At 41.2% G+C, this 15,216-nt stretch overlaps 1 pseudogene; it reads left to right on the top strand.

The window, feature by feature from the left end:
- The window catches only part of LOC148478442 (up-regulator of cell proliferation-like), a 75,677-nt pseudogene extending 61,045 nt beyond the window's left edge, over positions 1–14,632 (top strand).
- The last annotated feature ends 584 nt before the right edge of the window (positions 14,633–15,216 follow it).

The following is a 15,216-nucleotide window of genomic DNA, read 5'->3' on the forward strand; positions in this document are numbered from 1 at the left end:
TAGATGCCCTCGAATACCCCTACTGAAGGTATTTGGGGTACTTAAATGCTCTCAATAGCTTCTATTTAGCGTCTTTGCATAAGTGGTGAAGAATGGCATTAAGCAATATTTTTTCAGCAAAATAACTAGTCCCGGCAAATTTGGGGTACATGAAAATGAGGGGTAGCATATTTTGAAGTTGCTAATGTGAAGTTTTAAAAACCATAAAAAATCTACCTTCCGCAAGCACCTGCAATCCCAAAACCACCTGAGGCATACTTAGGGACCTCCCTGGAGTTTATTTTGCTAGTTTTTAAGTTTGTCCCCCAACTTTTTCACCCTCTTTTTTAAAGTAATTTTTTTGGGATGTTCTTAAGTTTTTTTAAACTTTTTTTTGACACAGTTTACCTTTGGGGGGCTGTCCCAAGGTTGCAGGGGGGCTCCCGCAAGTTTGCACCCCTAAACTGCACTTTTTTGTCAACTGCTTTCAAAGGCGAATCTTTTCTGCAGATTCCAATGCATTGACTCTCCGCACTGGCGAAAAAGCCTTTGGAATTGAATATGAGGATAAGTTTTTGCCTGGTGAAATGACGTCACCGGAGAAAACTTTTTGCCGAAAACGGCTTATTGCGGCTAATTGGCTATTGGGTAAACATTCTCGTATGATGTTTTAAACTATCTAAGTGTATTAACCATGTAGAGATGTTCTTTAAACTTCTCCACAGGATGTACCTCACCCTGGAGAAACAACATTGCCCTGGTGTTTGGCAGTTTTAGAGTGAAATGGAGAACTTGATTCTCCATATTATAGGCCTTACCCAGATTTGACCCATGTAGTAGCTCTCCTCCACCATTATTCATCTTCTGTTCTGGCTGACAATAGATTTCTTCTCGGACACATCCCAGTTGCTGCAAAAACTATTGTTGCCAAAATGTGTAGGCAACCATCGCCCCAACCTTTTTCATTGGTTGCACTCAAAGTTCACAGAAACTTTAAAATGGAAACAGCTGACTGTCCCTATTCTGCTTCTCCCTCTTCCCCACTCATGAAATGGTTTAGGTGGCATGAGTTTGTTACCAATGGGTCAGGGAAGTATCTCTTTAACCTTTAGGCTAGGGCTATTGTTTTTAGATTGGCTTGTTCCATACTTATGTAATTTTCCGACTTACAATATCTCAATCTTAAAGTCTTAAATCCTGTTTATAACCTGATTTATTCCTCTTTTATTATTTTATTTTGTGGCCTATTCTGTAGCTTCCATTGACTTTGTGGAGTTTTCATATGTCAACCCCCTGTTTTGTTTTCTTGTCCTTTTTTCCTTTCTGTATTTATCTAGTTTTTATCACTAGAAAGCAATAACAAATAGTATTAAAAAAATGATAAATACAAATGTAACACAACACAAATGCAAACTCGCCAGACCTCACATAACTGATCACAGAAATCTAGATAAGTTACACCCACCAGGACCTTTGTAACTGGCCTTCCTCAGAAGATAGTTTTGCACCAGACCAAGTTTAGGTTCTAACACTGATGTTCACTATCCTCTAAAGTGCCACAGAACTATACATTCTAATAGTACTCTATACATAGGGGCGTATTTATAATGGGTGCAGGGTGTGCGGTGCACACAGGTCCCTGGGTCCAGGGTGGCCCGCACCGCATCCCCTGCACCCATATTATACTTACCTCTGTGTCTGCACTGTAAAAACGCCCATTTTTCTGGTGACCTGCACATGCGCTATAGACTCTGGGAACTAAGAGGACTAAGAGGAGGGAGCCTGTGAAGCAGCCTGCACATGGGCCCCTCCTCTTTAGAGATGTCCCTGACTATACATCAGCAACTAATACAGTGGGGATGGACAGTTTGCTATTCGCCCTTATTCATGGTGTGTGATCTGCAGATGGAAGCCGATAGATTTACACATTGATGGATACTATTTGCTTCCACTGGATTTCTACATGATCATCGGCTCTTGACTCAGTACTCTGTGCAGAGCTGTCATCATTTGTTTTAGTTGTCCTTTGATTTAAGACCGGTGAAGGTTTCTGATACATCACTTTTAGTTTTATTTTCCTGCTGTGCTACATAATTGCAGGGTTTCCCCTCCATGCAAATTTCCTCATTACTCCTTGTTTTATACTTCATAACTCAGTGTTGTACTTGTCGGCCAGATAATATCAGCACCACTAAGTTGTACTCGTTAAAATGTTAATAAAACATTTTAAAACTGTTGTCAGTATAACTGTAAACATGCTGTTAAAGAATCCTATTTACTGTAATACTCCTACCGACGGCAGTAAAATGCTTTCATTAGCACTTTAACAAGTTTGCCAGGTTTATGCTACTGACAAGTACAGTTTCTGCATTTGTGCCTGTACTGCCCCGCACTAAGTGTCTGACAAATTTGGAGCAGCCAGCATAACCAACACTCTATCTTCCAATAATCCAGTCAGATGTGATCTGAAGAACTGAGTTTATTATTCAATACAGGAACTTGCGTGGAAATGATAAGTAATGTGATAAGTGATGATATGACAAGTGATGTGATGATAAGTGATGGCAAGTGATGTGATAAAACTGTAAACAAACAATGAAAAGCAATTACTATATGTACATGGGAATGCAAGGCAAACATATACATAACATGAGATATGCAAACAACATGAAACATACAGTATGCGAAGTACAGGCTGCAATGTCACATAGTACAGCTAACAAGCATTACTGACTAAGCAGATCTACAATATGATGGCACAGTTGAAGCTTAGAACTCACCATCGGATGCTGTACCAGGTTGAGCATATGTAATGATGACTGTCTGGGACCATGTGAAAAGGAAAATGGCTGCTTACAGCTCCTTTGGCCCAGAATGCATTGCTAGACTGCTATGGAATGCTAAGAAGGTCAAAATGGATCAGAATTAAACTGCTGCTGTCCTGACTACTATATGGGGCTGCTAATATGAAATAGTGTAACATAACAAACCCTGTGCTGAAGGCATGGCACTCCCCGTCTGGTATTGTTGATACCACAAATTTAAACTCTAAGTAGGTAACAGTAAAAACAGTTCAGACACTGGTCTGAGAAACAACTTAGTCTCTCCTTGCTTACAGATCTTGACATCGACCTTACAAACTTTTCTGTCCTTGCTCGGGAACGTCTTGGTGACAATACTCAAAGGCCACTCGTTACATTGTGACTAGCAATCTCTGACAAGCACAATGTCACCAGGTTTTTGGTTGGGTTTGGCAACTTGCCACTTGGTCCTTGGCTGCAGGGTAGAGATATATTGTCTTTTCCACCTGTCCCAAAAGGTGTTTGCTAGGCTTTGAACTTACCTCCATTGTCGTTTGGATAAGTCTTTGTTGGTGAACTCTTCAGTAGGAGCATCGACACTCCCGGTCTTCTGAGTAAGAAGAGTAGCTGGAGTAAGTAGAAGCGGTTCTTCTGGGTCATTAGAAACTGAAGTCAAAGGTCTAGCACTGACGATAGCTGAGACTTCAGCCATGAAAGTTGTTAAACTCTCATGAGTAAGTCTTGCAGTACCTACTTGTAGGAATATGGAATCAAGGATTCTGCGTATGATGCCAATCAACCTTTCCCATGTACCTCCCATATGAGAAGAATGAGGTGGGCTGAAAGTCCATGTACAACTTTGCTCACTGAGGTATCTCTCTACACCTTTAGTGTTGATGAATGAGTGAATTTGTAATTCTTTGGTTGTGTAAATATTTTGGCAGTGATGCCAACCTATACATTCAGTCACTCTTAGAAATTTGGCACGTTTAAATGAATGGGCTATATGAGTTAGGCAGGTAATTGCCTTGGAAGTGATTTCCAAGTAGAGAATCTTTGGAATCTGTGTGGCTCAACTTGACAATGTGAGATCATGGTATGGATCGTTGTCACAGCTAGCACTGCAGCACAAAGTTCTAGCCTGGGTATGGTATGCTCTGGAAGTGGTGCTAACTTCGCTTTGCCCATGACAAACCCAATATGACACTGGCCGCTAATATCTACAGTTTTAAGTTATGCAACAACGGCAATTGCTTGGATTGAAGCTTCAGAAAATACACATAGTCTCTGGTTTTGTACTTCTGTAGAAGGCACAGGAGCATATGAACGTGTAATATAAAGGTTGGTTAATGTGAACAGAGAACTGTTCCACTCCTCCCACAAATCTCTTTTCTGAGGAGACAGTGGCGCATCCCAGTCGGATGACTCACAGGTTAGGCCTCTGAGCAAGGCTTTACCTTGGATAGTGACAGGAGCAGCAAATCCTAAGGGGTCATACAAGCTGTATATAACAGACAAGACACCTCTGTGGGTGTAGGGTCTTTCCTCACTGTTCACTTGGAAGGTAAAGGAGTGAGATTTTAAGTCCCATAAGAGTCCAAGGCTATGTTGAGCTGGTGGAGAATCAGTTCCTAAATCTAAATCCCTTAAGTCACTGGTATGATCTTGAGAACGGAAGGCTTCCATCACTCTTTTGCTGTTGGAAGCTATTCTGTGAAGCCTGAGATTAGAGTAGGCAAGCATTTCCCGAGCTCTCTTGAGGAGGCTGATTGCTATCTCATCCGTTGGCATAGATTTTAAACAGTCATCTACATAGAAATATTTTTCTACAAGTTATCTAACATCAGAACCATACTCTCCATACCCTCTTGAGCTGAACGTCTGAGTCCATAAATGGAAACTGCAGGGTCAGGGCTGTTACCAAAGATATGTACCCTCATGCGGTACTCTGCAATATCTTTAGAGGGGTCATTGTCTCTGAACCAAAGGAATTTTAGGAAATTCCTGTCACTTTCCCTCACGAGGAAGCAATGAAACATTTGTTGAATATCAGCTGTGAAGGCAATAGAGTCCTTAAGGATATGTATGAGTACTCCAAGGAGTTTGTTGTTAAGGTCTGGTCCTGTCAGGAGAAAATCATTTAAGGAGATGCCTTCGAACTTGGCACTGGAATCAAACACGACTCTGATCTGACCTGGTTTCTTTGGGTGGTATACTCCAAACATTGGTAAGTACCAGCATTTATCTGTGTCCTTAAGAATGGGAGCTATCTCAGCATGACCATTATCAAATATTTTGTCCATGAAAGAGAAGAAGTGATCTTTCATTTCTGGCTTCCTGTGGAAGTTGCATTTTAGTGAAGAGAAGCATTTAAATACTTGTTCTCTGTTGTTAGGCAGGCACCGTCTGTGTGTTCTAAAGGGTAGAGGTGCAACCCAACTGTTGCCATCATCTTTGACTAGTCCCTTTTTCATTATTTCCAGGAATAGATTGTCCTCTTTGGACATTGGGACTTGATCATCCCTTTTTGTTCTTTGGAAGACTGTGCACCCCAAATGATCTTGGTAGCTGTCACAGATGTGGTTATCACTAGGAGAGTCTATGACAGTGTAGTGTGGTAGTTCCTTTATGAGGGAGTGATTGTGACATGGTTGAAATAGAGAAGGGCATCCATTTTCTAAAGTAGAGGTAAGCATGCTGTTGACAGTAACTGGTTTCCCAAGACATACTTCTCCTATTATGACCCATCCTAGGTCTAATCTTTGAGCATAAGGAGCATTGTGTGGACCGTTAATCTGACTTCTGACTTTGTGGACTTGTAAGATATCTCTCCCAATGAGTAGAATTATCTGGGCTAGTGGGTCCAGTTCTGGTATCAGATTTCCTATGCGTTTCAAATGTGCATGGTGGATAGCTGCATCTGGTGTAGGGATTTCAGACCTATTATCAGGGATCTCATTGCATTCAGTGATAGTGGGTAAGGGAAGTCATGTCTTTCCGTCTAAGGACTCGACTTGATAGCCGATTGCTCTTCTCTCCATTGTCTCAAAACTCCCTGCACAAGTCCTTAAGGAGTATGGAGTGCTGGGTCCTTTGATGTTAAAGGTCTCAAAGAAGGTTGATCTGGCTAGAGACTTGTTACTTTGATCATCTAGGATTGCATAAAGTTTGATGGCTTTCTCTGGTTGGCCGTTAGGGTAGACTCTGACTAAACAGATTTTGGAGCAAGATCTACCACTAATAGTGTCTTTGCAAACTTCAGTACATTGTGAAGTAATCTCTGGTATGACTGCAGTAGTGTCTCTTTGCTCCACACTGAGCTCCCCGCCATGCTCTGTGTCACCAGAACTGTGTTGTAAAGTCAATGGGGAAGGTCCAGGGTGTAGAGCTGTGTTGTGTTCTGTGCTGTGACATTCTGTGCAGTTAACACTAACCTTACAATCCTTGGCAAGGTGGGTTGTAGAAGAGCAGCACTTGTAGCAGATGCCGTTTTCTCTTAGGAATGCTTTGCGGTTCTCCAGGGACTTTTCTCTGAAGGCTCTGCATTTCAGGAGAGGATGCGGTTTGTTATGCAGGGGACACTGCTTGGCAGGATCTTTATCTTTGTTCTCTTGATGAGTAGAACAGGTAGACCTGTGGGAAGACTCTGTATAATGCACATTAGTCTTGTGAACTGCGACTGACATTTTGCGGGGGTTAGGTAGAATAGGGGTTGAGCTAGTCAGGGTAAAAGCAAAACTAGGATCATTCCTGGTCTTAGCTTGTTGGGGCACGAAGTCCACAAAAACAGAGAATGGTGGAAATGGCACGTTGTGCCGCTGCTTATATTTGGAACCATGGATGAGCCATTGCTCCTGCAGATTGTAAGGTAGCTTTTGCACTATAGGGTTAATGCCTCTGGCTGTGTTTAGGAAGGCAAGTCCTGGTAAGTCTCCCTCACACTTGGCTACTTGAAGCTCCATTAGTAAGTCACTTAATTCTCTCAGTCTCTGATAGCTTTTGTTAGGTAACCTAGGGAAATCATCAATTCTTTTGAATAGTGCACTTTCTATCATCTCTGGTGAGCCGTAGCACTCATTTAATCTATCCCAGATCTTGTTAAGGCCATTCTCAGGGTGGTTAATATTGATCACTCTTATCCTTCTAGCATGTTCAGTGGAATTATTCCAAAGCCCTTTAATTAAAAGGTCTATCTCTTCACTATGTGAAAGGTCTAACCCTCTGATTACATTTTGGAAAGAGGATTGCCAGGCTCTGAAGCTCTCAGGGCGATCATTGAACTTTGAGAGTCCTTTTGTGACCAGCTCAAGGCGAGCAAGAAACTTGGCAAAGTCTAATGTATCTTGATTGGCTCTAGGAGATGCTGTTTGTGCATTAACATGGTGAGTAAATGGTGCGTGGTCATACCTGTTAGGATTGTATGGTTCCTGTTGGCTTGTATCATACCACTTTTATGTGTGGGTAGTTGTGTCTTTGTTGACACCTGGTGTAGGGAAAGGTTGTCCCTCATGGGTTCTTTTTGTCTAGAATTTTCTTGTTTGCAAGTTTGCAGTTCACTGTTGACTAGTGGGGGCACTACATTATGTGTTTGGTTTGTTTCACTGATGAAATCTGAATGCATGCTTTGTACTGATTGAGGTTTGCTACTCATTTTGGATGCTTGATTGACATATTCTGATGTGCGTTGCAATTAATTCTGCGATCCAAGCTCTGTGTCAAGCACATTGATCTTCCTGATATTAATAAGTTCTACAGATTCTAAGAATGCTGCTTCAGCAATAGCAGCTGCTGCCTCCTTCTCTGCAGTGAGATTCTCACTAATTGCTTCTAGGCATTGTTTCTCCATATCTCTTTCTGCATCCAGACGTAATCTTTCTGCATAGAGACACTACTTTCAATTGCATCTCTTGTTCAGCAAAGGGGGCTCGCACTTTTGCAGCTTCCGCTTTTGCGCGTGCTATTATGGCTGCATTGCTGACAGATAAAGATTTGGAGGAACTAGAGACTTGGGACCTTGTTTTGTATGAAGATGTCGTTTTCTGTGACATGATGATGGAATGGAAATGCTTGACTGTGTAGAGGCTGCTGAATTGTAATGTGCAGATAACTGAGCTGACACTGTAGCAGGTCTTTGAGTAGTCAGGGTCTTGGGACTGTTGTTAGGCTGTTTGACTGTGCAGGGACTGATGTCTGGCCATATGCAGGTGGCTGTACTGACAGTGTGAAATTCCTATGTAGTCAATGGGGGTACTCCTATTGCTGAGCTGCCACGGTTAGACTGTATAGAAACTCCTGTGCTGTCATATGCAGATAGCTCTGGCTGGCAGTGTAACAGACCTGTGAGTCAGTATGTGTCCCACTTGCTGACAGAAAATGTTGCTGACGAAATCAGATATATGCATCACATGCTGGGAGCCCGATGTTTTACTGTACCGCCCCGCACTAAGTGTCTGACAAATTTGGAGCAGCCAGCATAACCAATACTCTATCTTCCAATAATCCAGTCAGATGTGATCTGAAGAACTGAGTTTATTATTCGATACAGGAACTTGCATAGAAATGATAAGTAATGTGATAAGTTATGATATGACAAGTGATGTGATGATAAGTAATGGCAAGTGATGTGGTAAAACTGTAAACAAACAATGAAAAGCAATTACTATATGTACATGGGAATGCAAGGCAAACATATACATAACATGGGATATGCAAACAACATGAAACATACAGTATGCAAATTATAGGCTGTAGTGTCACATAGTACAGATAACATGCATTACATATCTGGCTAAGCAGATCTACAATATGATGGCACAGTTGAAGCTTAGAACTCCCCATCAGATGCTGTACCAGGTTGAGCATATGTAATGATGACTGTCTGGGACCATGTGAAAAGGAAAATGGCTGCTTACAGCTCTTTTTGCCCAGAATGCATTGCTAGACTGCTATGGAATGTTGAGAAAGACAAAATAGGTCAGATTTAAACTGCTGTCCTGACCACTAGGTGGGGATGCTAATATGAAATAGTGTAACATCACAAACCCTATGCTGAAGGCATGACCATGCCCAATCCCTCCAGTACTATAGACCTCATTCAGAGCCGGTCGCACAGAGCGTGCAGTCGGTCTGAATGAGGGGAGGACATCTTGAATTTTCAAGACGTCCTCCTTTGCGGTGGTAAGGCTGTGGGTTAACACCCACAGTCTTATGACCGCCTAAGGTGATGGTCGCAATGGTCAAGACCATCGCGACCATCGGGGCTTACGACGAGACCCTAGGGTAGGGTCTCCCTTGTCGTAAGCCCCGGAGAGCTTTCAGCTCTGTCTGAGCCGGAAGCTCTCCACTGACATCACTAGTGATGTCAGTGGGGCCGCCCCCAAATGGTAGGCGCTCCCATGGGAACGCCCCCGTTTGGGCTGCCACCCACCCGGCCCGCCTTCCAAACGGGGTGAGCTGTCAATCAACATCGACAGCTCGCCCCCTTTGGATCGAGACCCGCTACGAATGGCGCTGTTGGTTGTAGCGGGTCTCACGCATGCGCACGACGGCGCTGGCACCGTCGTGCGCATGCTCTGTGGGGGGCCATCGACCCGGTCCGAGCGCATCGGCGCTAACGACCAGGTCTGAATGACCCTCTATATCTTTATTTGCAGCAATATAACAGTCTGCTACCTTACATGGATATGGGGATTTGTCCCAAAGCAGCAGCTCACATCTGCAGCCTCATCAGTATTGTTATCTGGGGTGAGGCTTCATTTTATTGCATATAGTCTGTAACCCAGAACTTGTGTATGAATGATATACAGTATTTCCTGTTATTATATGGTCGTTCTTATTCTTCCTAACGATGTATATTATGTTTTGTTGTAAACAAATTTTGACTTTTTTACACCAACCTCAATGTCTGCTATTATTAATGTTTTTACAGTGTTATCATATATAAAAGGTAAATGAATGACAAAATGGGTCCCGATGACTCATCATCTACTAAGGTTCACATGGTTGCAAATGCTGGTGTACACTTATGAAGATGAGTAATGAAAATGAATTATATACTGTTCATATATAAAGTAGAGTATGTATATATAATATACTCTAACAGGGAATAATTTTCTTTTCACAGGCAAAGTACAGACTTTTCGGATATTTCTGGAGAATTTAAATTTAAAACACCAAATTGATTCAAAGCTGACCCTACAGAATGTCCTGGAGATTAAATCAGAGATTCTGGATAATGTTAAAATGCAGAACATAAAAGATATTCCCTGGCACTTTATAAGGAAGCTCATGGCCCTGAACAGAACTGCTCTAAATACTTGGTTTGAAAAACATTCAAATAAATTAGATAAAGATGGAAATGGAGAAGAGCTTGATTTATCATTCATTGAAACTGAGGATTCATCTCCAAATATCCACCCCCTGGACGTGGTGTGCGCTGTCCTGCATTGCTCAGAGAGTTTTCTACAACAAGAGGTTGTATCAAAAATGTCCATGTGCCAAATTGCTGTCCCTCTGCTGCTCCCTGCTGGTGATGGCCCAGAAAGCACCTTCATGCTGTGGGCAATGAGGGACATTGTGAAGAGATGGAGACCTCAATCATTAGCTGACAGTAAAGGGTTCAAAGAAGAAAATGTTGTGAATATCCCCATGCCGATCTTCTCCTTTGTAAAACTGGGGAAAAACAAACTATCCAAATCTAAAATCCTGAATCAAGTTCTCAATCCCCTTCAGCAGCATCACAACTTCTTCATACATGAGAACATGGAGGGAGGAAATATTGAGAGGAAAATATCTGATGGACTTGTGGAAATTTCCTGGTATTTTCCCTGTGGTAAGTCTGATGTCTTCCCAGAGCCCATTGCAGTGACCAACCTACGTGGTGACCTGGTGTCCAGCTGGGAACAGTTCACGTTTCTGACACGAGTTTCATCGGCTGTGTTTATATTTATTGAGAGTATTAATGATACAGAATACAGTCAGTTATCCACCTGCAGTAACACGGACACCGAGTATTATCTCATTGTTACTCCAAGTCCTGGAAAAAAACTAAATACAGAGACTGTGATGCACATAAACAATCTAATGCCACAGCTAAATATGAAAAAAACTAATATTATACAAAAGAACAGCACAGATAATGATGCAGCTCTTGTGAGAAAGATACAAAACACCATTCAGAGTCTTTTAAATAATTGTCAGAAAAGAAGTTTGGTTGGTATTAAAGATGAGATACGAGGAGATTATATCTGTGTAGATGAGAACACGGCTGCATGTCAGCGTGCAAATGTCTATGCCAGGAACATCACCTCTGTAATACACGATGTGGCAGAGTATAAGAACCAAACTCTGACATTACAGGGAGATCTGTGGAAACAATTGTCAAAAATAGAAAAAGAACTTTGCAGAATGACGAAACAAGGTGGGAAAAATGCTCAAGATTATAGAAGTGACCTCATACAGCAACGTAATTCCCTGCACAGGCAACAACATGAACACGGCATTTCCGATGGCATCTCATTGTTTATTAATGCAATTACACATTTGTCTCAAGTAGAAAAACATTATTTTTTTAAATGGATGAAGTTTGAGCTGGATTCAATTGCAAGAAATAATATTTCTACATTGCAGTCTGAGTACAAGGAGAAATGTAACAATACATCCTATAATCCAGAAGAACTGAAACAGCTAGACCAGAAAATCTCTGACAGCTCATTAGGAATTGAGCATTTCCTAAGTGAGCTGGGGCAGGTTTATGAGGCTGAATGTGCAGCGGTTAATGAGAGATTAATTGCTGAATCCCCACAAAAATTTACAAAACTCCCAGGAATCGCTGCTGATCTTCTGCTGGATGGGTTCCCATTGGAGCTGATTGATGGAGACGCCTCCAACATCCCCCTGCAGTGGATAACTGATGTCCTGACTGAGCTGAACACCAAGACAGGAGGACACAGCAGAATGAGAGTAATAACTGTGCTGGGAGTACAGTGTACGGGGAAATCCACCCTTCTGAACACTATGTTTGGGTTACAGTTCCCTGTGGCCAGTGGGCGATGCACACGAGGAGCCTTCATGACCCTCATTAAGGTGAAAGAGACCTGGAGGAACTGGGCTGTGACTTCATTCTGGTGATTGACACTGAAGGGCTGAAAGCTGCTGAGTTGGCTTCTCTGGAGGGCAGTTATGAACATGACAATGAGCTGGCCACACTGGTGGTCGGGTTGAGTGATATCACCATCGTCAATATGTCCACAGAAAATACATCAGAAATGAAGGATATATTACAGATCGTAGTCCATGCATTTCTTAGGATGAAAGAAATTGGGAAGAAACCCAGCTGCCAGTTTGTACATCAGAACGTGAGTGATGTATGTGCTGATCAGAAGAACATGAGAGACAGGAAGAGGCTTCTGGAACATTTAAATGAAATGACAAAAGTTGCTGCAGAAATGGAGAAGATAAGTGGAATTACAGCTTTCAGTGATGTGATGGACTATGACCTACAGAGACACAACTGGTACATTCCCGGGCTGTGGCAGGGGGTCCCACCAATGGCTCCGGTAAATTGTGGTTACAGTGAAAATGTTCATGAACTAAAAAAGTATTTGTTTGAATATTTAAAATCCAATTGGTCTGATCACAAACAGTATAACATTCCTGATTTAATTGAATGGATAGAAAGTTTGTGGAATGCAGTTAAACACGAGAAGTTTATCTTCAGCTTTAGGAACAGTCTGGTAGCTGAAGCCTATAACAAACTGGCTGCACAATACTCTCAGTGGGAATGGGAATTCACCAAAGCCGTCCACAGCTGGGTGATCAGCACAGAGACCAGTATTAGGAATCAGTCTGCTGATAGACTGGATACAGAAACCTGCGCTCAGTATAGGGACGTTCTCCAACAGCAGCTACATAATGAAGAAAAACAATTATTGGAACATCTAAAAGAATACTTTGACAATAGATCTGACAATGTTCACCTTATAGAACGAAACAGAGAAGATTTCAACAGAAGTGTAACATTCCTAAAACAAAATCTGGAAAGGAATGCGCTAGACAAATTCAATGAAGCTGTTTCTATTCAGAAAGCCAAGTTCAAGATACAGAATATTCAGAACACATATCAGAAGGAGATTGAGGCAAAAATCACAGATCTCCTGAGACACTGCAGAGAGAGGAACAGTGAGCTGGGGGATATGAAAGCAGAACAAGAATTTGAGGCAATGTGGGAGAAAACAATGAATGACTTACAGGTGGAGGAATTACCAAAATCTAACATCGGCCAAGCCATGCTCCATCTGCTCAAAGATGACATGAGTGTAAAGGGAGCTGGGATAAACCAAACACTATGTAATGTGATGAGTTTAGATGATTATAGAGGCAGAGAGTTTAAGATGGATAAAAAGTACATTGATATCTCTTGGGGAAACCTATCAGTTTCATGGCGTACAGTGACATGCAATCCAGCCTACATTAGTGTAGAAAACTATGATAAGGTCGCAGATCTGGCTGCATCCTTGTTATATATATGTGATAATTGCGTCACTGAGAAAGTAGCATCCCCTGAGGACTATAGTGACACTTACTGCCAGGGATTACTGCGTATGGTCAATACTAAACTAGAAGAAAAAAACTGTAAGAAGCTGCATTTCTCCTCTCAGTTTGAGCTGGACATTAAGCTTCTCATCTTTGGAAGAGCATCTAAGAAATTCCAGAAGATGCATGATACATTTCTCCAAGTAAATGACCCAAAGCTTTGTCTAGAAAAGTTAAAAACTCAATATTTTTCTACATTTAAGAGAATATTTCAGGAGAAAGACGAGTGTCAGAACAGAGCACAAATATTCTGTGAGCTGTGCCTGAGGCCGGCACTAACTGATTATATTCTGAGGCATCTTGGGAAGGAAATCATGGATGAGATACTAAACAGTTCCGATAAAACAATATTTAGCAGCAGAAGTAATTTCCAGAGAACTCTGCTGGAGAAGCTGCTGAAGGAAAACATATTCCAAAACTATGTAGAATACATTGATTCATTTGAGATTTATTTAAAAACCTGGATATTTCAGTACATTACTGGAAAATATCAGAGTCAAGATCTAATTACTTTACAAGGAAATATTTTGTGTGTGATCACTAAAGAAATCCAAGAAATCCTTAAAAGTGAAACATATTCAAAGATAGAAACAACTTCAATGTTTTTAGAGACATTTTGTGAACTATTCAAGGAAAAATTAGTTATTTGCCAAAATTCTATGAATGTGATCACTTTCCATAATAAAACAAATGTTGAGCAGTTCTCTAAAGACATTTTGTACTACCTCCCCACCATAGAGAAACAAATCCTGTCAGAGCTGGGTTCAGAAGACATTGAGTCTGTACTTTCCAAGGTCACAATAAAGCCTCACGATGAGCTGTATAAGAAGGTGATCGGATGTGGACATCAGTGTCCATTCTGTAAGGTCCCCTGCGAGAATGTAGGAGGTGATCACAAGGAGCATTCTGCATCTGTCCACAGACCTCAGGGATTGGGAAGATGCCGATGGGAAAACAATGAGACACTTATGACTGATATATGTTCTACTCTTGTTGTATCACAGTCTCGATTTAAAAATCTGGATACAAATGAAAAGTTTCACCCTTACAAAGAGTATCGTACATATTATCCTACCTGGGCCATCCAGCCTGACTCCAGCATCAAGTCCTCTGATTACTGGAAATACATTTTTGTACAGTTTAATCAGCAATTTTCAGAGAAATATAAAGCAAAGCCAGCTGTATTGCCAAAGGACTGGAGGAAAATAACAAAAGAACAAGCTTTAAAAAGTCTAGAGGAAGCTTTTAATACAAAGTAGAGATGTGCAGGTTCAATTTACTGAAATACAAACACACCCGGACCTGAGGTGAATCGACACCCAATTTGGAATCACTTTGGGGTTTTGAGTAGAACCAAGACCTAACACAGGTCTTCTCGTGATTCGGAACTCAGATTTAATATACAGATCTTGCATATTTTGAATTGCATTTAAGTCCATCCCTTGTTATTTAGGTGCTGTGAGGTGGTCAAAATTGACTGGAAATTATTGTAAATTTAAGTTAATTATACTTTAGGATCAAAAATAGTTAAAAATTACATGATTTTAGCTGTTTTGAAACATTTGTGTAGAAATCCATATTGACAACCATAGCCAAATTAAAACCAAAACACATCTCTAATACAAAGTGACAATAATAAGTTTATATTGGTCTTATCATTCAAACCAAGCAAGTAACTAGAAATAACAGCATATAGAACAGATCCCAAATGCACCCATTATACACCAACCCATAGCGTACAAAACAGTGACACACAAACTTTTTAAATAAAACATAACACTCCCTAGTACTGTACAATAATGCCAATACACTACAATACACACTGACCAAAACCAGTAATTAT

Source organism: Taudactylus pleione, unplaced genomic scaffold, assembly GCF_031769625.1.
Source record: "Taudactylus pleione unplaced genomic scaffold, aTauple2 ptg000653l, whole genome shotgun sequence".
NCBI lineage: Eukaryota > Metazoa > Chordata > Amphibia > Anura > Myobatrachidae > Taudactylus > Taudactylus pleione.